At 39.7% G+C, this 24,610-nt stretch overlaps 1 long non-coding RNA gene across 1 annotated transcript in view; it reads right to left on the bottom strand.

Moving 5' to 3' along the window:
• The window catches only part of LOC139081439 (uncharacterized), a 44,835-nt gene extending 22,205 nt beyond the window's left edge, over positions 1 to 22,630 (bottom strand). The window contains exon 1 of the long non-coding RNA XR_011536557.1: positions 21,630 to 22,630. This is a non-coding gene — a long non-coding RNA (uncharacterized lncRNA). The remainder of the gene's footprint in view (positions 1 to 21,629) is intronic.
• Between the last annotated feature and the right edge of the window lie 1,980 nt (positions 22,631 to 24,610).

The following is a 24,610-nucleotide window of genomic DNA, read 5'->3' as shown; positions in this document are numbered from 1 at the left end:
CCCCTGTGTTCCCACTAAATAGGCCAAGCGACTAAGCGAATCATTGACTGACACCCAAAGGCAAAGATAAACAAAAACCAATACCTTTTCAGGAATTTCACTTAGAAAACCAAATATAATGGCAAAAAAGAAAAAAAAACCCACCTAATTTTTTAAGCTTTGGGGGAAGTTGGGGGTGTAGAAATCTCGAGAGCTGGTTTCCGAAGGGCATCAGATACCAGACAATGTGGAACAAGAGCCTCCCGGCTGTTGTGTCAATGGAGCCTTTCAGACCCTCCACACTACCGTGCTTGTTCCCCTAAGGAGCGCTTTCTGGAAGCTCAACTCTCAGCTGGCGAGAACAGCGAACCCTGTGCCATTTGTCTATCAACTTCTTTAAAAAGAAAAACCTCCTGTACAGCTGTCTTGTTTTGCATTTTCTGTTCTGTCCTTCAGTACACGCAATGACAAACAGAGGAGGCAAGGGGCTCCTTTAAAACCGTGAAGAAAGAAGAAATAAAAAAGTGCCCAGAAGTCTCTGCTTTCAGCTATTGGAGAAAAGTTTGCAACCCATAGAAACCAGCACTAATTGAAAAAACAAAAGTCAGTCCTGCGTGCTGAGAATCAACAATAAGGCACAATTCAGGTTTTGGAGTACCAAAAAAAAAAAAAAAGGTGTATAGCCCATCCGTCCTTTCCAAATCAAACGATATAGCTTTACAAAATTTGAATGTAAAAATCTTTTCCTATGCGAATTTCGCCTCAATAAATAAATTTTTTAAAAAATGTTTTCATGTACAATTAATTCTATTGGCAATACTATAGGAAAACAGTTGGTGCAGATAATCCAAAGTAGTAACTATTCCCCAAAGCTTTTTTTTTTCCAAAAGCATTTTTTTTTTTACTACACTTTGGTATACTCTGATGCGGGGTCAGTGAGCCAAGGAGTCAAAAGAAAGATTTCTTGGACTCTCAAGATCTGGCAGTAGTGCTCTTTTATTTAGAGAATAGTATGGAATAGCATGGGGACAGGGCCCATGGGCAGTCAGAGATTCTGCTGCCGCCGCTTCTGCTGCCCCTGCTGGCATGGGGATAGGACCCATGGGCAGGCAGAGCTGGTGCGTGAGGACAGGACCCACAGGCAGTCAGAGCTCCTGCTGCTGCCCCGAGTTGAGGGTTAGGGCTAATTTTATAAGGCATGGGTATGTGAATCATTTCTTTACAAGACAAAGGAAAGAACATGAAAAAAAGTTAAAATGGTATCAGTGCAGGTGGGGTCTGGTTGTTGGGTGATCCATGACTTTTAGACAAGAATCAAATCGGATTAAGTAAAGGTCAGAAGCCACCACCCTAAATCAGTTACATGAGATTGCCAGACAGCAACCAACTTAAGTTCTTGCCTTCCCCATTAAGAGTTTCTAAGGATAAGGTCATCTCTCTTCTTCTTCCTGGTACAGAGAGGGAGGCATCTTTTACAGATAGAGATTTACCTTACAAATGTAAATGTGTCCCAACAAGGGCAAGTTCCATTCCCCAGAGCCTCCTTCTCTGTCCCAGTTTATCAAAAGCAATCAGCCCAAAACAATCCTGATGCCAAAAAGACATATCTTGGGGTGGTCAATTTCAGGTCCCTACAAGCTCATACCCCCTTCCTTCACAAATGCAAACGTCTCTCAAAAGGGCAAGCAAAATTCCAGTCCTCGGAGCCTGCTTCTCATCTGTAGTTTTAAAAATAACCAGCCTAAAATCCTCATCATACTCTATGTAGATTTTACAGAAAGTTTATCTTCGTACTTTTATTTTTCTTAAAGTAATTACTTAGTATAAGTAGTTTATACCCCTTGAGCCCACATTCATTGACAGCACAAGAAAGCAGTTAAAAAGAGTGCCTAAAAAGGACTAAAACTAAATGTTTTCCTCAAATAATATTTTTTGAAACCCTACATATTGAAAACCGGTGTTTAATGGAAATACTATTTTAAAAGAACTGTCAATACTGTTCATTAAAAAAAACTAACAGAGCCATTCCTGATGGCCTAACGTTTAAAGTTCCTTGCTCTGTTTCGGCAGCCCAGTTCAGTTTCGGTGGCAGAACCACACCACCCGTCTGTCAGTTGCCATGCTGTGGCAGCCCCTCACACGGAACACCTATAAGGATTACAGCTAGGATATACAACGATGTACTGGGGCTCTGTGGAGGAAAAAAAAAGAGGAAGATTGGCAACAGATGTTAGCTCAGGGCAAATCTTTCCCAGCAAAAAAAATAAAAAAATAAAAAAATAACAGCTAATGTCTTAGTACATCAAGAACTCAGATGAACTGATAAGAAAAAACTGAGCAAAGGACAAGGTAAATATAAATAAATAGGAAATAACCATAAATATGGAGAAATGTTCTAGCATAATAATAGTAATCAAAGAATTGATATTAAAACAATAAAATAACATTTTTTGCCTCCCAATTAGGCAAATGAAAAACAAATGAGACTACTTCAGTGCTGGTGACTGCCATGAAACGGGCCCTCTTTCACACTGATGGAAACTCAAATGGGGACAACCCTTTCAGTAATCAATTTGTCAGTATATATCAGGAAGCTTAAAAGTGTTTATCCTCTTCAATTGGGCATCTCCACCTCCAGAAACTGGACCTAAGGAAAATAGCCCTGAAGCATCAAATATGGCAAAGTGGAATAAATGTTTAACCATGGGGGATGGCTGAACAAATTATGACATAGTACACTATTGTCATGTAGGCATTTTAAATGATATTTATGAGCATTTTAAAACAAAAGCTTATGATATAATTTTAAGAAAAAAGCAAAACAAACAATTATATTTTCTGATCACAATATTTTTAAACCCATATAAAAGACTTGGGAGGAAGTATACAGAAATAGCTGTCTTTAGGATTATGGATTCATGTTTTTCTTCTTGTTTTTCATATTTTCCAAATTTTCAAAGGGTCCTTTTTTTAGACATTGGCACCTGAGCTAACTGCTGTTGCCAATCTTCTTCTTCTACCCAAAGCCCCCCAGTACATAGTTGTATATCCTAGTTGTGAGTGCCTCTGGTTGTGCTACGGGGGACGCTGCCCCAGTATGGCCCGATGAGCAGCGCCATGTCCATGCCCGGGATGCAAACTGGTGAAATCCTGGGCCACCAAAGTGGAGCATGTGAACCTAACCACTGTCATGGGGCCGGCACCTCAAAGGGTCCTTTTAATAATGGGAAAAAATAGAACCTAAATTTAAAACCTACTGCCTCTATAATGCACAAATAATGCCAGTGTGACTGCTAGGATTAATATGAAGTTGGTTTTGAAAGAACTGGCTTTTTTTCTGCTTTTTCTTCCCAAATCCTCCCAGTACATAGTTGCATATTTTAGTTGTGGGTCCTTCTAGTTGCAGCATGTGGGACGCCGCCTCAACGTGGCCTGATGAGTGGTGCCATGTCAGCGCCCAGGATCCGAACCAGTGAAACCCTGGGCCACTGAAGTGAGGACGGGAACTTAACCACTCGGGCCCCGGGGCAGCCCCTAGATGTTTGTTTTAACATAGGATCAGTGATGAACTCTCTTTCCCTCGTTCTACATTTCTGGAACTGTGAAGTTAGCGCTTTGGAAGTTTAGTACTTTAGGACTATAAAGTTTAGACTAAATCTCTATACTAATATTACTTTCCCATTAGATTTCCAGCTTGTTGAGAACCAAAATGGTATAGTCTTTTTATAGTAAACCTCCCCATGCCTTCTGCACATAATCAGAACTTCTCAATGACCATTTGTTTTGCTAATTGGTAAAGAGTAATTGGTAAAAGTAAAATGCATGCTACATTTTAAAGACAATATGAAAAAAATACTGTAAAATATCTTGTTAATAATTTTTATATTGATTACATTTTAAAATGATACCGTATTTTAGATATTAGACTAAATAAGATATATTATTAAAATTAATTTCAACAATTTTTTTCAGCTTTTTTAATGTGGCTACTAGAAAATTTAAAACTACAAAAAAGCACCTCAAGTTGCATTTCTATTATACAACTTGACTTAAAGGATTGGGCTATGGAACTTCAATGATCCCTCCTTGCAGGTTTAAACAACAAAATCCTTCCCAACTGTTTGGGTTTAAGTCTCTGCATTGCCACTTACTAGTTTTACGAACTTAGTCAAGTTACTTAAACTCTCTGTGTTTACTTTCCTCACTGGTAAAAATGGAGATGACAATAATAGCACCTACCTCATACGGTTGTCATATGGATTAAATGAATATGTACGTGTAAGGCACTTAGAACTATGCCTAGCACTTACTCACTAGTGCTAGCTATTTTTGTTATCATTATTATTCACCATGGAGAGCAAAGTCACAAACCTCGTCTTTACTGTGTGAAACACCTAGAGGAAAACGGGGAGTATCCTGCATAATTCCAAATATACTGTTGCTTAGTATTAAGTGATGTGTTACAAATATCCAAGCAGTTCAACGAATTTCAAGCTTTCATTCAGATGGACTGCGTTCTATATATTCATTCATTCAACTAATAAATATTCCTCGAACATCTACTATGCGCTTGGTACTTTTACAGAAGTTGCAGTCTTCATGGAGTTTACATCCTAGTAGGGGGCAGTAAAGCCGACGACCAATAAAGTCAGTCTGAACTACTTGGGATTTTTTTTTTTTTTTGAGAAAGATTAGCCCCGAGCTGACATCTGTTGCCAATCCTCCTCTTTTTGCTAAGGAAGACTGGCCCTGAGCTAACATCCATGCCCATCTTCCTCTACTTTATATGTGGGATGCCTGCCACAGTACGGCTTGGCAAGCTGTGCCATGTCCACACCCGGGATCTGAACTGCAAGCCCCAGCCCGCTGAAGCAGAACATGCGCACTTAACCGCTGCACCACCAGGCCGGCCTCCTACTTGGGATTTTTTAGATGAAATATTTAAAAGAGATCTTAAAAGCAAGTTCAAAAATTATACCAGCCCATTATTTTCCTAGTTTTTTCCCCACTCCCGGCACCCTCTCAAAAGAAAAATAAACCTAATCAGTACTCTGTACCACTATGCCAGTTAGTACCCACCCAGAGCTAGGGGGAAAGAAATATAACAAAGATGTGTTTAAGCTCATTACTTAAACCAAATGAAGGCATAAGATCCAGAGAATTCTTTCACATCTGTTTAAGAGTTTTAGAAAATATACAATCTGATGCAACATATTGTAGGGTTTTGCATTTTTTAAACTTAGATTTAATTGATAAGACAGCAAAAACAAATCTGTGCAACCCAGCAATTCCAATTCCATCCTCACATGTGTGCACTAAAGCAGGAATCAGCAAACTTTTTCTCTAAGGGATCGGGTAGTAAATATTTTACTCTTTGCAAGCCATCCAGTCTCTGTTGCAGCTACTCAGTAGGCCTGAAAACAGCCATAGACAGTATAGAAACAAATGAGCATGGCTGCTCCAATAACGTTTTATTTATGGACACAAATTTTAATTTTCACATGTCACAAAATATTAGTCTTCTTTTGATTTTTTTAAAACCACTCAATAATGTAAAAACCATTCTTAGCTCCTGGGTCATGTGAAAACAGATGGAAAGCCTATGGACCAAGCCATAGTTTGCTAAGTCCTGCCCTAGAGAACTCTTCCACGTGCACAAAAGCAGCTATATATGAGAACGTATGTAACATCGTTAGTTATATTAGCAAATAATTGGAAGCAACCTAAATATCTACAACAGGAGGATGAGAAATAAATGTTGGTATAACTGGAGCTTCGTAACATGGATAAATCTTACGAACATAATGTTGAAGGGAAAGCACAAATTACAGTACACTTCCATGCCATTTATATAGAGTTTTAAAATATGCAAAAATTATGTATTATATATGTTCTCATTTAACATATGTAATAAAAGTATGAAGAAATATACAGGAATGTTACACATGAAACTCATTTCCCTGGGCACGATGGCGGGGCAGGAGGCAGGGAGAGAAGGATGCCGTCAGAGAAGGGAGCACAGAGGGTTTCAACTGGATTGTTGTTTTGTTTTTTAAGTTGAATTCAGGTTCATGGATGTCCAGTCTTTATACCATGTTGTATACCTTAAATATTTAATAATACGTAAAAAGGAATGTGTAGGTTTAATGTGAGTTTAGCAAATGGTTTGTCCTGTTTGGGGAAAGGGGGCTCAATTGTTTTTTTTAAGATTTTATTTTTTTCCTTTTTCTCCTCAAAGCCCCCTGGTACATGGTTGTATATTCTTCGTTGTGGGTCCCTCTAGTTGTGGCATGTGGGACGCCACCCCAGCATGGTTCGATCAGCAGTGCCACGTCCACGCTCAGGATTTGAACCAACGAAACACTGAGCCGCCTGCAGCGAAGCGCACGAACTTAACCACTCAGCCACGGGGCCAGCCCCAAGGGGGCTCAATTTTTATTAAAATACCCCAAAATTTAGGCTTGAGCCTAACGTTTCATATCAAAAAGAAAAAATAATTGTTTCATTTTTGAAAACTGGACTGATTCTTAGGAGAAAACAGAAAATTGTACTGCATTCTTGCATAGTTAGCTAATGTAAATACCTTCAGGTAACAAACTGGTTATTATTTGTCTTTTTCAGAGAGTCAGAGAGTTGAGTCAGACTCTGACTTGTCTAAGGGGCTCAGTCGGCTTTGCCCGTCTGCCCCAAGCTCCCCACTTCCAGAGCAGCTCCCACAGCCTTCCAGTGATCCACGTGCCCTGGGAATAGCGACTTCCCATCACCTGTTTCAACAGAGCAAACGGAAGTGTAAGCGACAATGACGTTAGTGTTTCTAGGTGTGAAAACCTAGCATGAATTTTCCCCTTTCTCTGGCAAAACTTCACAAAGCATTTTTTAATAAAAAGGAGCAAAAAAACTGCTTGCTCTGTTCTTACTCACTTCAGAAACAGTCATCGCTAAAACTGTCTTTTGATCTAGAATCACTTGAGTAGTTATTCAAGGGTCTCCTACAGTCGCTTGTCCTCAGGTTACCGAAATCAGAGCTCCTTTCCTTCGGAGGCCCCAGAGCAGAGAAGCGTCAGCTGCCTCTGTGGGGCAGGTACTGCCCTCTAGTGCTTACACTTTTATAATGAGAGTTTTAAACACCATCTGACATCATACCACAGAAAGAGTCACAAATTAAATGACATCCTACTACCCCAAGATTTTTCATCTTCACTCTAGTGACTTTTGAGGCTAAGTCGTCTTCGTGGGGGGGCTGTCCTGTGCTTTGTTGGATGTTTAGCAGCATCCCTGATCTACCACTAGATGCAGTAGCACCCCAACTCCAGTTGTGACCAAAACATCTCCAGACATTGCTAAATGTCCCCTGGGGAGCAGAATCGCTCCTGGTTGAAAACCACTGTATTAGCCAAAACATTCACATCAGTCCTGAAAATTATGAGCAAAAAAAATCTTTTCTAGACTGATTCCTTTGAGTGAGATAAAGGAGAATTTCATCTCTGCATGAAAAACAAAAGAAAATAGACACAATATTTTCAGCTCTCCTCCTCCTACCCAAAGTCCCAGCTAGTGGGAAACTCTTTAAACCTTTAACTTTCGGTTCCAGCTTTACTTTTTAGATCTGTTCACTTCTCTTCAAAGTGCTTAGAAAACAAAGCTTGCACTTCTAGCCGAATGCAGGGAATACGGTAGAGAAAGGGGTGGGGGAGGTATGTGGGTCTGTAATGCGTTCTAGCAAAACGTGGAGGGCCAGCGTGAACAACACCGGCAACCGAGAATCTGTATTGATTGTAAATATAATATGAAAATTCCTATAAAAAATCAAAAGAGGTTTTAAATCTGGATTTTAGAAAGTTATATTAGGAGGGTTTATTCAGATCTGCCATGAATGATCATTCCTCCCGTTAGCGCATGATGCTTATAAATCCTGATTCTAAGAATTGTAAAGACTACAAATGACTGAGGACTAGATATTTTAAAAACAAAAAAGTAGTTTGGACAGGCACTGAATGTAACTTCCTCCCCTCGCCAAATTTCCCACTGACTTAATTGGTTTCACTGAAGAAAAAAACAAGAAATAAGAATCAATAAATAATTTTAATTCACATAGGATTAAAAATATATCACTTTTTATTAACACATTCAGATCTGATATTTGATTTATTACTTAGTGAAATTGAAAGTATTATAGCTCTACAATTGTCAAGCTCTTATTAGCAGAAATTTGGGCCGGAAATCTGTCTCAGCTGCGCGGAGCAGTTTGCGATCAATCCCCGTCCTCCTCTTCGAGGCTGTTGCTTTACTGACTCTGTTTATATTGGTTTCATCCCATCCTCTCTAATTAGAGTTAACCAGAAAGTCTTCTAATCATACAATAAAGCAAGGCCCAAGTAGGTTTTAGGCTTTGATCTTTTAAAGGACAACCAGATGATTTAGACTATATATTCAAAACCACAACATAGAAAAGTTAACATGACTTGGATCAAAGTAAAAAGCTAAAGGAAAACACAAAATCTGGAAAGATATGGCTCTGATCAGAGAGAGAAGAGAGATATATGCCACCCAGTGATATTATTTGAGTAATTGTGTATAACTTTTTTAATTATACAAAAAAAATCAGGTTATTCTGTGATATGCAATTATTTTAAAGCATCCAGAAGATTTTTTTAAAAACAGGGAATTATTATAGAAATTAGTTTATGTTTTCATTGCTACTTTCATAGCACTTTAAACTCTTTCGTGAAGGAAAGTATTTCCTGTTTTTGATTTAAAGGAACTGTGGTCGGCAGAATAATTACCCGACTCCTCCTCAGAAGTTCATGTCCTGATCCCCAGATCCTGAGAGTATGTTACTTTACATAGCAAAAGGGATTCTGCAGGTGTGATTAAGGAGTCTGAGATCGGACGATTATCCTGGATTATCTGCTGGGCCCAGTGCAATCACAAGGGTCCCTACAAGTGGAGGAGGGAGACAGGAAAGTCAGAGGAGACATGATGATGGGCGCGGAGGTCAGAGTGATGCAATGCTGGATTTGAAGATACAGGGGGTACGAGTTTAGGAATGCGGACAGCGTTTAGAAGCTGGAAAAGGCGAGGAATGGACTCTCCACTAGAACTTCCAGAAGGGACACAGCCCTGCCGACACTGTGATTTTAGCCCAACACCCGTTTCAGACTTCTGACCTCCGAAACCGTAAGAAAATTACTTTGTACTGTTTTAAGTGACTAAGTTTGTGGTAATTTGTTACAAAAGCAGTAAGAAACTAATACAGGGGGCCAGCCTGGTGGCATAGTGGTTAAGTTCGTGCACCTCACTTCGGTGGCCCGGGGTTCACAGATTCGGATCCCGTGTGCAGACCTACACACCCCTCATCAAGCCATGCTGTGGTGGCGTCCCACAAAGCAGAGGAAAATTGGCACAGATGTTAGCTGAGGAACCATCTTCCTCAAGCAAAAAGAGGAAGATTGGCAACAGAGGTAAGCTCAGGGCCAATCTTCCTCACAAAAAAAAAAGAAGAAGAGGAAACTAATACAGGAACATTTCGTTAATTTTTAGTACTTTTAATATCCTGTTAAGTCAAAATTTCAGCATTTAATCAATACGTCTCACATTATTATCACGTTTGTGTTTTTAAAACATGTGCTTTCTCGGGGCTGGCCCCGTGGCCGAGTGGTTAAGTTCACGCGCTCCACTGCAGGTGGCCCAGTGTTTCATTGGTTCGAATCCTGGGTGCGGACATGACACTGCTCATCAAACCACGCTGAGGCGGCGTCCCACATACCACAACTAGAAGGACCCACAACAAAGAATATACAACTATGTACAGGGGGGGCTTTGGGGAGAAAAAGGAAAAAAAATAAATAAAATAAAATGTTTAAAAAAAAAAACATGTGCTTTCTCTAGTTGCTAGTAACTATCATGTTTTCACTAAAATAGACTTGTTTACATTCAAGTAAATAACATATCCCAAGATTAAAACCTGGAGCCTAATACACATACAATGAGGAGCATGCACTCTAGCATCGTGAGACAAATTTAGTGGATGTGACACATGCATTTAAATATGTGGTAAGAGCTACCTATCAAATCTCAAAAGATAAAATAAGTCTAGTAGCCCAACCATACTGGCTGTTAACCTGAAATATGATTCAGAAAATAGAACCTGACTTCAGAAGACAAAAATGGTGAAGTTAACAATGCTACTTTGATGTGACCCTTTAGCAGAAAGCTGACCTTTTTAGTGGTTGTTAAAAACAACCAGTTAAGTCACTGCAGGAGAGAGCTGAGCTTGATAAATTATGAAAAATAGGCCTATCCCCTTAATGTAGATAGAGAGAACTGGCTGACAATGGATGCTCATCTCATTTCACTAGTACTTTAACAGGGAAAGCTGCCGCTGTGAAGGCTTGCTGCTCTGCCTCGTTCTGATGTATCGATTCCCAGTGGTCCTCTTGATGGCAAGCGTCCACACCGTCTTCCTCATCATGGAGAGGTATTATTCAGATGCTCTTTAAGGAATTATAATCACAATCTTCAAGGGTCATAATACCTTCAAATAACTAAAACAATGGCATATACCCCTCCAAGGAAAACAACTTTCCTTCCTCAGCCAACCCACTGACAAATTTGGAAAAGATACAATTCCAAACATAATGTTCATTGTCGTTTATGATTTGGACTCTTGAAACTTTATGAAGAAGACTCTGTACACAGACTATTTCCTCATCTTTTCCAAAGTCCTTATGAAAAACAAGAATACTTAATCCAGATGCTGTTTCCTAAATTGGCCAAAATGTGTTATTCCCTGATTTGAAATGTAAGAAATTATTTTAGCTTAGCATTTATAGTTTAAGAAAGTCAGCTTCAGAAATTCGAGTTTCACCTCCTCCTGTTGTGTTTCAATATCATCTGGCCTTTCAATAAGAACATGAGGGGCCAGCCCGGTGGCGCAGCGGTTAAGTTCGCATGTTCCGCTTCTGCGGCCCGGGCTTTGCTGGTTCGGATCCCGGGTGCCAACATGGCACCGCTTGGCAAGCCATGCTGTGGCAGGTGTCCCACATATTAAAAAAAGTAAAGGAAGACGGGCACAGATGTTAGCTCAGTGCCAGTCTTCCTCAGCAAAAAGAGGACGATTGGCAGCAGATGTTAACTCAGGGCTAATCTTCCTCAAAAAAAAAAAAAAGAACATGACTTCATTTCTTCTTAGCCAATGGTCATTTAGCATATTGACTTTTAAAATAGTGTCCTCAGAGTAAATTAATTCGTTACAGAACATTTTCTTTATCTTCAGCTGGCATCAATGTGGGCCTCAGGGGTCCTTTGTACTAAGCAGTTTAATCTGAATTGGCGATATATGAACTATATATGTATAGTCATTTGAGGATTTTACTGTATTTCTCTTATGGAATGCTTTACACAATTAATTTTTTTCTCCTTCCTTGATATGGTTAAATGCCTCTAGAGAACTTTATGCTTTATGTCTAAACAACAAATACAGTGTGGGTTTAAGTGAAAATATTTCAAGAAAAGTAAACTCTAGCCATTTTTAACCTATACTTGAAATTTTCCCTTTCTTGCCCTTCTGTAATGAGGCAAATAATAATAACTAAGGGGATTATAAAAACTTAAACAAGCATTATAAACAAGGCACTGCCACAGAAGGTGGAAGATGCAGGGACAATTCCTGACCTCCAGGGGTTTCCCCTTTGGTGCAGACAGGAAGAATAACGATAGGAGGCTGAGTAACAGCCACATCATCAGGGAGCTCTAGACAAGCAACCAAAGGATAGGCAAGAGAAAGACCGCATCCAGAGAGATCCATAAAAGAAACTGCCCTGGGGAGGGAGAGGATCTTAATGAGTACAGATGGGGGATTCTAGGCAACGGGGAAAGTGTGAGGAAAACCAGAGAGATATGGCCATATTAGCTTCCTAGAGTTGCCATCACAAAGTACCACAAACTGAGTGGCTTAACACAACAGAAACTTATTCTCCCTTAGTTCTGAAAGCTAGAAGCCTGAAATCAAGGTGTCAGCAGGGCTATGCTCATTCTAAAAGCTTTAGAGGAGGATCTTCTTTGTCTCTTCCTAGCTTCTGTGGTTGCCTGCAATCTTGGGTGTTCCTTGCCTTATAGAAGCACCACTCCAATCTCTGCCTCCATGGTTGCATTCTCCTTGTGTGTCTCTATTTTCACATGGCTGTCCTTCCTTATAAGGACACCAGTCATATTGGATTAGGGCCCACCCTAATCCAGTATGACCTCGTCTCAACTTGATTACATCAGCAAAGATTCTACTATTTCCATTAAAGGAGAAATCAAAAGATGTCTGGGGGCCGGCCCCATGGCCGAGTGATTAAGTCCATGCACTCTGCTTCAGTGGCCCAGGGTTTGGATCCTGGGCACGGACATGGCACTGCTCATTAGACCATGTTGAGGCAGCGTCCCACATGCCACAACTGGAAGGACCCACGACTAAAATATACAACTATGTACTGAGGAGATTTGGGGAGAAAAAAGCAGAAAAAAAAAAAGGTTGGCAACAGTTGTTAGCTCAGGTGTCAATCTTTAAGAAAAAAAAAGATATCTGGAGACAAATGAAAATGATAACATATCAAACCAACTCATATGGGGTGCAGCAAAAGCCATATTAAGAGGGAAATTCATTGCAATACAGGCACACCTGAATAAACAAGAAAAATCCCAAATAAGCAATTTCAAATTACACCTAACTGAATCAGAAAAAGAAGAACAAACAAAGCCCAAAGTCAGCAAAAGGAGAGAAATAATAAAAATCAGAGCAGAAATAAATGCTATTGAAACAAAAAAGGCAGTAGAAAGGATCAATGAAACAAAGAGCTGGTTCTTTGAGAAGATAAATAAAATTGACAAACCCCTAGCCAGACTTACAAAGAAAAAAAGGGAGAAAGCTCAAATAAACAAAATCAGAAACGAAAGAGGAGAAATAACAACAGACTCCAAAGAAATACAACAGATTATAAGAGAATACTACGAAAAACTATATGCCAACAAAATGGATAACCTAGAGGAAATGGATAAATTCTTAGACTCTTACAACCTCCCAAAGCTGAGTCAAGAAGAAACAGACAATCTGAATAGACCAATCACAAGGAAAGAGATTGAAATAATAATCAAAAGCATCCCGAAGAATAAAACCCGAGGACCAGATGGCTTTCTGGGGGAATTTTACCAAACTTTCAGAGAGGATTTCATACCTATCCTTCTCAAGCTACTCCAAAAAATTAGGGAAGATGGAACACTTCCTAACTCATTCTATGAGGCCAACATCTCTCTGATACCAAGCCTAACAAGGACAGCACAAAAAAGGAAAACTACAGGCCAATATCACTGATGAACATAGATGCAAAAATCCTCAAGAAAATTTTGGCAACCGGAAGTCAGCAATACATCAAAAGGATCACACATCATGATCAAGTGGGATTCATACCAGGGACACAGGGATGGTTCAGCATCTGCAAATCAATCAGCGTGATACACCACATCAACAAACTGAGGAATGAAAACCACATGATCATCTCAATAGATGCAGAGAAAGCATTTGACAAGATCCAACAGCCATTTATGATAAAAACTCTTAACAAAATGGGGATAGAAGGAGATTACCTCAACAAAAGAAAAGTCACATATGACAAACCCACAGCCAACATCATACTCGATGGGCAAAAACTGAGCGCCATCCCCCTGAGAACAGCAACAAGACAAGGATGCCCTCTGTCACCACTTTTATTCAACATAGTACTGGAGGTTTTGGTCAAAGCAGTTACGCAACAGAAAGGAATAAAAGGAATCCAAATAAGGAGTGAAGAAGTGAAACTCTCGCTGTTTGCAGACGACATGATCTTATATATAGAAAACCCCAAAAAATCCACTGGACAACTAATAGAAATAATTAACAAGTACAATAAAGTTGCACAGTACAGAATCAACTTACAAAAATCAGTTGCTTTTCTATACTCCAATAACGAACTTACAGAAAGAGAACTCAAGAATACAATTCCATTTGCAATTGCAACTGAAAGAATAAAGTACCTAGGAATAAATTTAACCAAGGAGGTGAAGGACTTATACAATGAAAACTATAAGACGTTACTGAAAGAAATTGAGAGTGACATAAAGAGATGGAAAGAAATTCCTTGCTCATGGATTGGAAGAATAAACATAGTTAAAATGTTCATATTACCAAAAGCAGTCTACAGATTCGATGCAATCCCTATCAGAATCCCAATGACATTCTTCATGGAAATAGAGCAAAGAATCCTAAAATTCATGTGGGGCAACCAAAGATCACTAAGGCAGTCCTGAGAAAAGGCTACATATTTCCAAATGAGGTCACATTCACAGGTAGCGAAGGTTAGGACTTGAACACATCTTTTTGGGGGATATAATTCAACCCACAACATATAGTAATAAGAAGTTCAGTGTGGCTAGAAAGTAGACTACATCTGTGGAAAGAATGGAAATAATATAGGAAAGAGGAGTTGGTCTGTAGAGGAAAGCAATGGGGGTACCACAGAATATTTTTAAATAAAAGAGTATTACTAATTAAATTATCCATTTAGGAAAATTAATTTGTCACTATTATAAAAAACTCATTGTAGTAGAAAAAGGAATAGGCAAAGTCAGAAAGCTACACTAGGAATAGAGAGATTGTGATGCCTCAAATAAAATGGTCTCATAAAGTTTACAAAGAAAGGGACATACAAGAGAGACTTGATCCCGGGAGATAAGAGATGAAGTAAGACTGAATTTGGGGACTAGGAGAATAGTGGTACGATTATTATCATTGTTATATTAATGGCATTCTGGAATTGCATTCTAACACCAATTCTCTGACACTAACTGGGTATCCTACAATTCAACTCTGACCCTAACTACCCAGAGTCAGTGCAGACCCCAAAAGTTAAGTGCAAAGTCTTTCACCAGACTGTCCCCACTTCAGACACCAGCCACAAGTTTTGGGTATCCCCAAGCCACCCACACTTCTGCCCTGCTGACTACAAATTCAGGGGTTCTTGCAACCCCCTCAGGTTTGACAATTTGCTAGAACCACTCACAGAACTCACTGAAAACACTACAGTTAAGATTACAATTTTATTATAAAGAATACAGTTCAGGAACAGCCAAATGCAAGAGACACATAGGGCAAGGCCTGGGGCAGAGGAGACGGGGCACACAGAGCTCCCATGCCCTCTCCTTATGGAACCCAGCGCATCAGTGTGTTGACGAACAAGGAAACTCCACCGAGTGCCGGATCCAGAGTATTTATTGGGATTTTATTATGTAGGCACGACTGATTGAATCATTGGCCACGAGACTGAACCCAATTTCCGGCCTCTCTCCTCTCCCAGGAGGTTGGGGGTGGGGAGTGGGAGAATGGGGCTACAAGTTCCAACCCTCTAATCATGTGCTTGGTTTTCCTGGTGTGGCCAGCCCCTCACTTGAAAATATCTAAGGGCCCACCATTGGCCACTTCTTTAGCATAAATTCAGGTATGGTGGGAAGGCACTTGAAATGAATAACACAAGACACTCCCATCACTCAGGGAATTCGAAGTTTTTGAAGCTTGTGCCAGGAACCAGGGACAACGACCAGACATATTCTTTATTGTATCACACGCATATTAATAACTAATATTTATTAAGGACTTGATTTAACACTCTCACAACCTTATTATTATCTCCATTTTACAGATGAGGAAATTAAGTCTCAGGGGTCATAAAAATGAGCCCCCAAATCATAATACTAGTAAATGGTAGAGAAAGAATTTGAAGCCAGGTCAGTTTACTCCAGAGCCTGTGCTGGTGACCACAATGCATACTTCCTCCCTGTGCATCCTCGAGCAAGGCACTTAACCTCTCCAGACTCTCTAGTCAAATGAAGAGGCTGGACTCCATGATTACCAATGTTCCTTTCAATGCCAATGTTTCCTGTTTTCATTTAAATTGTTTCAAAACATCATTCTTACTGGCTGCATAATATGCCACTTATGAGTAAATGATAATTTACTATTACCCTGCTTTTGGATATTTAGGCTGCTTCCAGTTTTTCCTTAATATAATTACCCCTGCAATGAACATCCTGGTGCACTATCTGCTTTACAGATTATGTTCTTAGAATAAATTCTTAGAAATAATCCTATCCAAATCTATTTCAGTAATGAGGATTTAAAAAAATGTTTGTTAATCTGAGAATTTAAAATGTATCATTTTAATATACCAGCTCTTAAAAAGCAATATTACAGGGCTGGCCCCGTGGCTGAGTGGTTAGGTTCGCGCGCTCTGCTGCAGGCGGCCCAGCCTTTCGTTGGTTCGAATCCTGGGCGTGGACATGGCACTGCTCATCAACCACGCTGAGGCAGCGCCCCACATGCCACAACTAGAAGGACCCACAACGAAGAATATACAACTATGTGCCGGGGGGCTTTAGGGAAAAAAAAAAAAAATCTTTAAAAAAAAAAAAAGCAATATTACGGAGCCAGCCCTGTGGCCGAGTGGTTAAGTCGCATGCTCTGCTTCAGCGGCCCAGGGTTTCGCCAGTTTGGATCCTGGGCGTGGACATGGCACTGCTCATCAAGCCACGCTGAGGTGACATCCCACATGCCACAACTAGAAGGACCCACAACTAAAAATACACAACCATGTACCAGGGGGCTTTGGGAGAAAAAGGAAAAATAAAATCTTTAAGAAAAAAAAAACAATATTATGCTATAATAGGAATTTAGTAAAAAAAAAAAAAAGTAATACATTTTACTTTTTCATGATTTCTTTAAAGTTTTTATCATTACTTTTTTATATCAGGTCTGCATCTCCTTATCTTCATAAAATTAAAGTTTTTAATCACAGTAACAATTAATAAGAAAAGAAGATAACACATTTTACGTATACCTGATTACTTTAAAATTTTAATACCTTGTTCATTGATGTATCGCTAGGGCCTGGAACATAGAATCAATAAACACTTCTTGAATGAATAAATTTATCTTGCTCTTTTTTGTTTCTTCCTTTAGATCAATGTTAGAAAAAATTTTTAGTTCCCCTCTTAAAAAATTCCAGTCATATTCTTTACAGAATTAGAACAAAGAATCCTAAAATTCATATGGGGCAACAAAAGACCCCGAATTTCTAAAGCAATCCTGAGAAAAAAGAACAAAACAGGAGGCATCACAATCCCTGACTTCAAAACATACTACAAAGCTACAGTAATCAAAACAGCATGGTACTGGTACAAAAACAGGTGGACAGATCAATGGAACAGAACTGAAAGCCCAGAAATAAAACCACACATCTATGGACAGCTTATCTTTGACAAAGGAGCTGAGGGCATACAATGGAGAAAAGAAAGTCTTTTCAACAAATGGTGCTGGGAAAACTGGAAAGCCACATGGAAAAGAATGAAAATTGACCATTCTTTTTCACCATTCACCAAAATAAACTCAAAATGGATCAAAGACCTAAAGGTGAGACCTGAAACCATAAGGCTTCTGGAAGAAAACGTAGGCAGTACACTCTTTGACATCAGTAGTAAAAGGATCTTTTCGGACACCATGCCTTCTCAGAGAAGGGAAACAATAGAAAGAATAAACAAATGGGACCTCATCAGATTAAAGAGCTTCTTCAAGGCAAATGAAAACAGGATTGAAACAAAAAAACAACCCACTAACTGAGAAAAAATATTTGCAAGTCATATATCTGACAAAGGCTTAATATCCTTAATATATAAAGAACTCTCGCAACTCAACCACAAAACATCAAACAACCCAATCAAAAAATGGGCTGGAGACATGAACAGACATTTCTCCAAAGAAGATATACTGATGGCCAATAGGCACATGAAAAGATGCTCATCATCGCTGATCATCAGGGAAATGCAAATCAAAACTACACTAAGATATCACCTTACACCCGTTAGAATGACAAAAATATCTAAAACTAATAGCAACAAATGTTGGAGAGGTTGCGGAGAAAAAGGAACCCTCATACACTGCTGGTGGGAATGCAAACTGGTGCAGCCACTATGGAAAACAGTATGGAGATTCCTCAAAAAACTAAAAATAGAACTACCATACGATCCAGCCATCCCACTACTGGGTATTTATCCAAAGAGCCTGAAGTCAGCAATCCCAAAAGTCCTGTGCACCCCAATGTTTATTGCAGCACTGTTTACAATAGCCAAGATGTGGAAGCAACCTAAGTGCCCAGCAACAGACGAATGGATAAAGAAGATGTGGTACATATATACAATGGAATACTACTCAGCTGCAAAACAGAACAAAATCATTCCATTTGCAATAACATGGATGGACCTTGAGAGAATTATGTTAAGTGAAATAAGCCAGCGAGAGAAAGATAATCTGTGTATGACTCCACTCATATGAGGAATTTAAAACTATGGACCAAGAACAGTTTAGTGGATACCAGGGGAAAGGTGGGGCGGGGGGTGGGCACAAAGGTTGAAGTGGTGCACCTACAACATGATTGACAAACATTAATGTACAATTGAAATTTCACAAGATTGTAACCTATCAATAACTCAATAAAAAAAATAAAATAAATAAATAAAAAATTCCAGTCATGGGACTAGCCTGATGGCGTAGTGGTTAAGTCTGCACACTCCTCTTCAGTGTCAGGGGTTCACAGGTTCAGATCCCAGGCACAGACCTAGCACTGCTCATCAAGCCACACTGTGGTGGCATCCCACATAAAATAAAGGAAGATTGGCACAGATGTTAGCTCAGCAACAATCTTCCTCAAGCAAAAAGGGAGATCAGCAACAGATATTAGCTCAGGGCCAATCTTCCTCACCAAAAAACAAAAGCAAAAACAAAAACAAAAATACCATTAGGAATTTAAAGGGGAATTATATTGAGTTTTTAAGTTGATTTAATGTGGGCTGAAATCTTTACAATGTTTAGGCTTTCCATCCAAAATTTAGCATGCCTCTCCTTTTATTCAGTGGTGAAAAACTAAGGGCATTTCTATTAAAGGGTGTTTCCAATATTTTTTCTCTCTGGTAATAGTTTGATAGTTTGGATTATATAAATCAAACACACTCCTCATTGAGAGCATGCCTGTGAATTTTCCTTGTTGAAATGATGAATGAGATCTTTTTTCGTTACCTAATTATTCAGAACATTAGTATTTGTTCCTGAACTACTTTATTAATTCAAATGTTTAGTTTAACATAAAAATTCCATCATCTACTTTTATTTGTCTACTATCTTATTGCATTAGTCAGAAATTCCAAAACTATTTTAAATTATAGAAGCTGAGAGGCCGAATATACAAAGGCACAATGCCCAGGCCACATAGAAAATAAAACCTTGACCAACAAGCTGGAGCCACCTGCCCAGGAAACCCACCCCGTCTCTACAATAAACAGCTCAGGAAACCAGTCTGCTGTAAGTCAGACTTGCAAGAAGTCAGGTTGCCACCTATCCTGACATCTCAAGAAGCTGTCCAATAACTGCTGTAACAACCAGCCCAAAATGTCCAGGACTTGATTAATAACTGACAGCTTCCCTAATTTTGGTCCCTCCCCACTTCCAACGTGGGACCAACTAGAGAAAGCCAAATATGTTCCCCTAACCAATCACACAAGGATGCCCTGTTTCCAGTTAGCCTGCCTACATCTTCCCTGTGCCAACAGCCTCAAATCAGGGCACACCGGAAGTCTTCTCATTTTTCCACTATAAAGCTTTCCCACTCCTCTGCCTGTGTTTGAGTCTCTGACGAACCTCCAGCGACTGTGGCTGACTCCCTTGCTATAGCAAGCTCTGAATAAATAGCCTTTGCTTTTCTAATTTGTTTGGTCTTCATTTATTTGCACAGACAATAGCAGGCATCCTTAACTTTGCTCCTCATTTTAATGGAAACATCCTTAAGTTTTTGCCATTAAGGGTAATATTGTTGTTCTGGAAAAGATTTTATCATGTTGAGGTATCCTTCCATTCCATTCCTAAGAAATATTTAAAATAGAATGTTTACCTTTATCAGATATCTTTTATATTGTATTTTTCATATTCAATGTTTTAAGATTAGATTTCTTATTATTGAACCATCCTCAAATTTCTGAGATAAGCATTTCTCAGCTATGACAAATCATTCTTTCAATAGACCGTAACAATTACTTGCTCAGTTTTAAATTTAAGATTTGAAGTCTATATTTATAGGTAAGGTTCATTTTTAGTATTCACTGTTAATCTTACTAGTTTTATTTTTCAATGGATAATTTTATTTTCAGACTGAGAGGGGATCTTCTAGGTAACTAAAAAGGATGAACCAGAATATTAGCAGCCAGTTATAATTACAAAGGAATAATAAATAAACGCCTCACCTTTAAGAGTGCAAGAATTCAAATGTGTTCAAAAGTGAAGTGCAAATAAACCTACTTGTAAATTTCTGCTCTAATTAAATAGAAAACCATTATTTTAAGTGTTGTCTTCATCTGGAAATTCTCTACTGTAGAGAACCATAGCACTCAGCTAGAGAGAGAAAACTCTATTGATATTAGAGATAGACCTTAAGACTTCTCAGGAATAAGAATAGTAAATATATATAATAACGCTTTCTTTTAATACTACCTATTCCTGTATTAAGTGATAGCATATGTTTTACAGATCATATTAATACACGTTTAAAATTTAACTTCATGAAGTTAATATCTTGATGTTAATGATATTAATATTTTAAAATAATTAGATAAAGGGAAAATATAAATCATAAGAATTTAACATATGCTAAAAAAGATATCATAAATCATTGGCAAAGGGATAGATTATTCAATAATAAGTAGAGTTGGAAAAACTAACAATTTGGGGGTGTGGAGAGACAAAAAAGACTGTCCAAAGAATGAGCCAGGGGGCTCTCTCAAGGTTACCTGACAACGTGCTGGCTGGTAACTGAAGGTGTCACTTTCACCTCCCCGCAGTCTCCAGGTGCTGGGCAGCCAGTGTTCCCGGCAGCTCTCTAAAGAGCTGGTACCCAAGCTCAGGCTTTTTGACACCTGAATTCAGCTCCCCTCTCAAGGTCATTCCCATGTGGGACCACAGTAAATCTGGTACACTCAAGCAAGCACACCACTCTCCTGGACAGCGAGCGCAGGACCCCATGAATCCTGCTGACCATTCTATTTACGAATTCCTGCTTGAGCCAAATAATGCTTGCTTTCTGGTGTTTACGTGAGCCCTCTGCTTGAGGAAATGGGTTTAAACCCTGACCTCACATTACGCACCAAAACTATTCTAGAAGGTCAACAAGTCAATAAAGATAATCAAGACAATGAAAACTAGAATAAAGTGGAAATAAATGACTATCAAACCTCTGGAGGGTGAGACCAATTTCTAGGCTTCATAAAACAAGATGAATCACAAATGAAAACACGAATAGATCTACTATATAAATATTTTAAACTTTCATATAACCAAAATAAAAAGATAAGGAATAGTAGAAATACTTTCATCTACTATGACAATTAACATCCCTAGTACACAGAGAAATTAATACCATTGATTTTTAAAAATAAAACCATAAAAGCCCAACTGATAAAGGTTATAAACAATCTACAAAAAGGAACATGCAACTAGTAATCAAAGAAATGCAAATGCAAGCAACAGTGAGGCACGTTTTTACCTGTTTTCCCTCCTGCCTTTCCCACAGCTCCTTCTTCACCTCTTTTGCTCTTCATCTCCCCGACTTGGGCACGTTGAAGTGCTCCAGGACTCCAGTACTTAGACTTCTCTTCTATCTATACTCATTCCCTAATGATCTCATCCAGTCTCACGGCTTTAAATAGTATCTATTTACCAGTGATTCCCAGAACTTATATCTCCAGCTCGGACTGGAATATACGGCTGCCTACTTGCCATCTCCACTTGGATTTTTTTTTTTTTTTTTTTTGAGGAAGATTAGCGCTGAGCTAACTACTGCCAATCCTCCTCTTTTTGCTGAGGAAGGCTGGCCCTGAGCTAACATCCGTGCCCATCTTCCACTGCTTTATACATGGGACGCCTACCACAGCATGGCGTGCCAAGTGGTGCCATGTCTGCACCCAGGATCCAAGCCGGCGAACCCCAGGCCGCCGAGAAGCAGAACGTGCACACTTAACCGCTGTGCCACCAGGCCAGCCCCTCCACTTGGATTTTTAACAAGTGGCTCAAATTTAGTGTAAATCTTTTTCAGTCTGATCTACTGATACTGTGTCTCTCCCCTAAACCAGCCTCTCCTGCAGCCTTCCCTTCTTCAGTTAATGGCAACTCTATTCTTCCTGTTGCTCAGGTCAAAATCTTGGTACCATCCTGATTCCTCTCTTTCTCTCATGTGCCACATCTGATCAGTCAGCAATTACTGTCAGCTCCACCTCCAAAATACACCCAGAATTCAGTTCACTTCTCACCACCCCCAGGATCCAAGCCACCATCGTCTGTCACCTGGGTGACTGCAATAGCCTCCTAACTGCTGTCCTGGCTTCTGCTTCCCCCTTCCGCTGTTCTCAGGAGAGCAGCAGAAGAGAACCTGTTAAAACCCAAGGGAGATGCTCTCACTCCTTTGCTCAGTTCTCCAATAGTTGCCCCATTCCCATTCAGAGTAAAAGCCAAAGACCTTCCAAGCCCTGCATGGTCTATCTCCTTCTTACCCTACACCACTGCTTATCTCCTGACCTCGTCTAACACTACTATCCATCTTGCATACTCTGTTCTAGCCACATGGCCTTGATGTCCCTCCAACACACCAGCCATACTCCTGCTACAGAGGCTTTCCACTTGCTATCCCTTATCTGGAATGTTCTTACCAAGATAACAAATGGTTAGCTTTCTCATTTCCTTTGGGTCATTACTAAAAACTTGCCCTTACTTTTCCTCCTCTCCTTCCCTTCCTTTCCTGAACAATTCAGTCCTAACCACATTAGGTGGCACAGAGCAAGACAGACTGACCCATAGTGGTATGTCTGCCAAGCAGGATAAATAAGAAGGGCGCCCATGCAGGGGGGTGGCCTGGCATGGGGTTTCAGACCTGAGCAAGGAGAGGGTATGCTGACATGGAGTGTGGGAGCCCAAATGGGGTCAGAAAGGCATCAAGGCGGAGAAAGGGATGGCAGCAGAGGAAAAGATTGACTACACACACAGGGTTTGATCAAATAAGTAAATAAATTGAGGATAAAGGCAGCTAGATTTCTCACGGTCAGAGTATAGAGGTACAAAAATGGAAAGGAATAAAAACAGAATGAACTCTGAGGTGTTGGATTGAAATTAGAGTAAACTCGGGGCCGGCCGGGTGGCACAGCGGTTAAGTTGCACGTTCCGCTTAGGCAGCCCCGGGATTCACCGGTTCGGATCCCAGGTACGGACATGGCACTGCTTGGCACGCCATGCTGTGGTAGGCGTCCCACATATAAAGTGGAGGAAGATGGACACGGATGCTAGCTCAGGGCCAGTCTTCCTCAGCAAAAAGAGGAGGATTGGCAGCAGAAGTTAGCTCAGGGCTAATCTCCCCCCCCCCCCAAAAAAAAAGAAAGAAAGAAAGAAAGAAATTAGAGTGAACTCATTGTTTTCAATGTAGATACAAATAAATATACGTGTATATTGTTTGTATATATGTGTAAGTAAATGTTCATACTCACATACACATATTCTCAGTCCATTGAGAGGGCCCGGGAGGAGCAACATCCCAATAGCAAGGAGCACACCTAGCACCAAGAGTGTGGCTTCAAAATAGCATTCTCAAGGCCTCCTTCGAGAAGTGGCAGATTCCAGGGCTGGGGCAGGAAAGCACAAGATAAGCCTGGAACATCTTGGTGTGCCAGAAAGCAAGGAAGTGCTCAAAGAATGATATGAGCATGTCAAAAGAACACAGAAGCTTAACTTGAAGGGGGTTCCAATGGGCAAAGCTGAGAATAATTTGAAGACCAAAATAATGATACTAATTCATTGACTAAAATAGGAAACGATGAGCTCATATAGATATAAATAAACAAACTGAAAGTTTAATGAGGAATGTGATCAACTATCTCCCCACAAAATACTTAATTACAAAGAGAAGACAAGTAACTTCACAGTGGAGAAGCTTGGAAGATACCATCTACATCAAGTGATCAAAGTAAACGTTACCAGTAATGGGACAAATAGAAATTAGGTGTGCCATCTGATAAGATGCAACAAGAACGCAGCATTACTTGTCTGATATCCTGCCAAAAATGCATAACCCTAAGTCTAATCATGAGGAAACAGCAGACAAACCAAAATTAAGGGATATTCTCCAAAATAAGTGGCCTGGGATCTTCAAAAGTGTCAAGGTCATAAAAGTTGAAGAAACACTGAGAAACTGTTTCAAACTGAAGGAGACTAAAGAGACATGGTAACTAAATGCAACAACTTATGCTGTAGAGCGGGAGCCCTTGGGATAAAGGGCATTATTGAGACAAAGAGCAAAATTTGACTAGGGTACAAGGATAGGACAGTATTAATGTATCAATGTCAATACCCCTATTTTGATGGTTACATTTTGATTCTGTAGGAGAATGTTTTTGTTTGTAGGAAAGACAAGCTAAAGCATTTGGGAGGTGGGGCATTATATGGGTCAGTGATTCTTAAAGGGTTCAGGAAAAAGTTTTTGCT

The sequence above is a fragment of the Equus przewalskii genome, unplaced genomic scaffold (genome assembly GCF_037783145.1).
Source record: "Equus przewalskii isolate Varuska unplaced genomic scaffold, EquPr2 ChrUn-10, whole genome shotgun sequence".
Classification (NCBI taxonomy): domain Eukaryota; kingdom Metazoa; phylum Chordata; class Mammalia; order Perissodactyla; family Equidae; genus Equus; species Equus przewalskii.
This window is presented reverse-complemented; position numbering and strand designations above follow the sequence as displayed.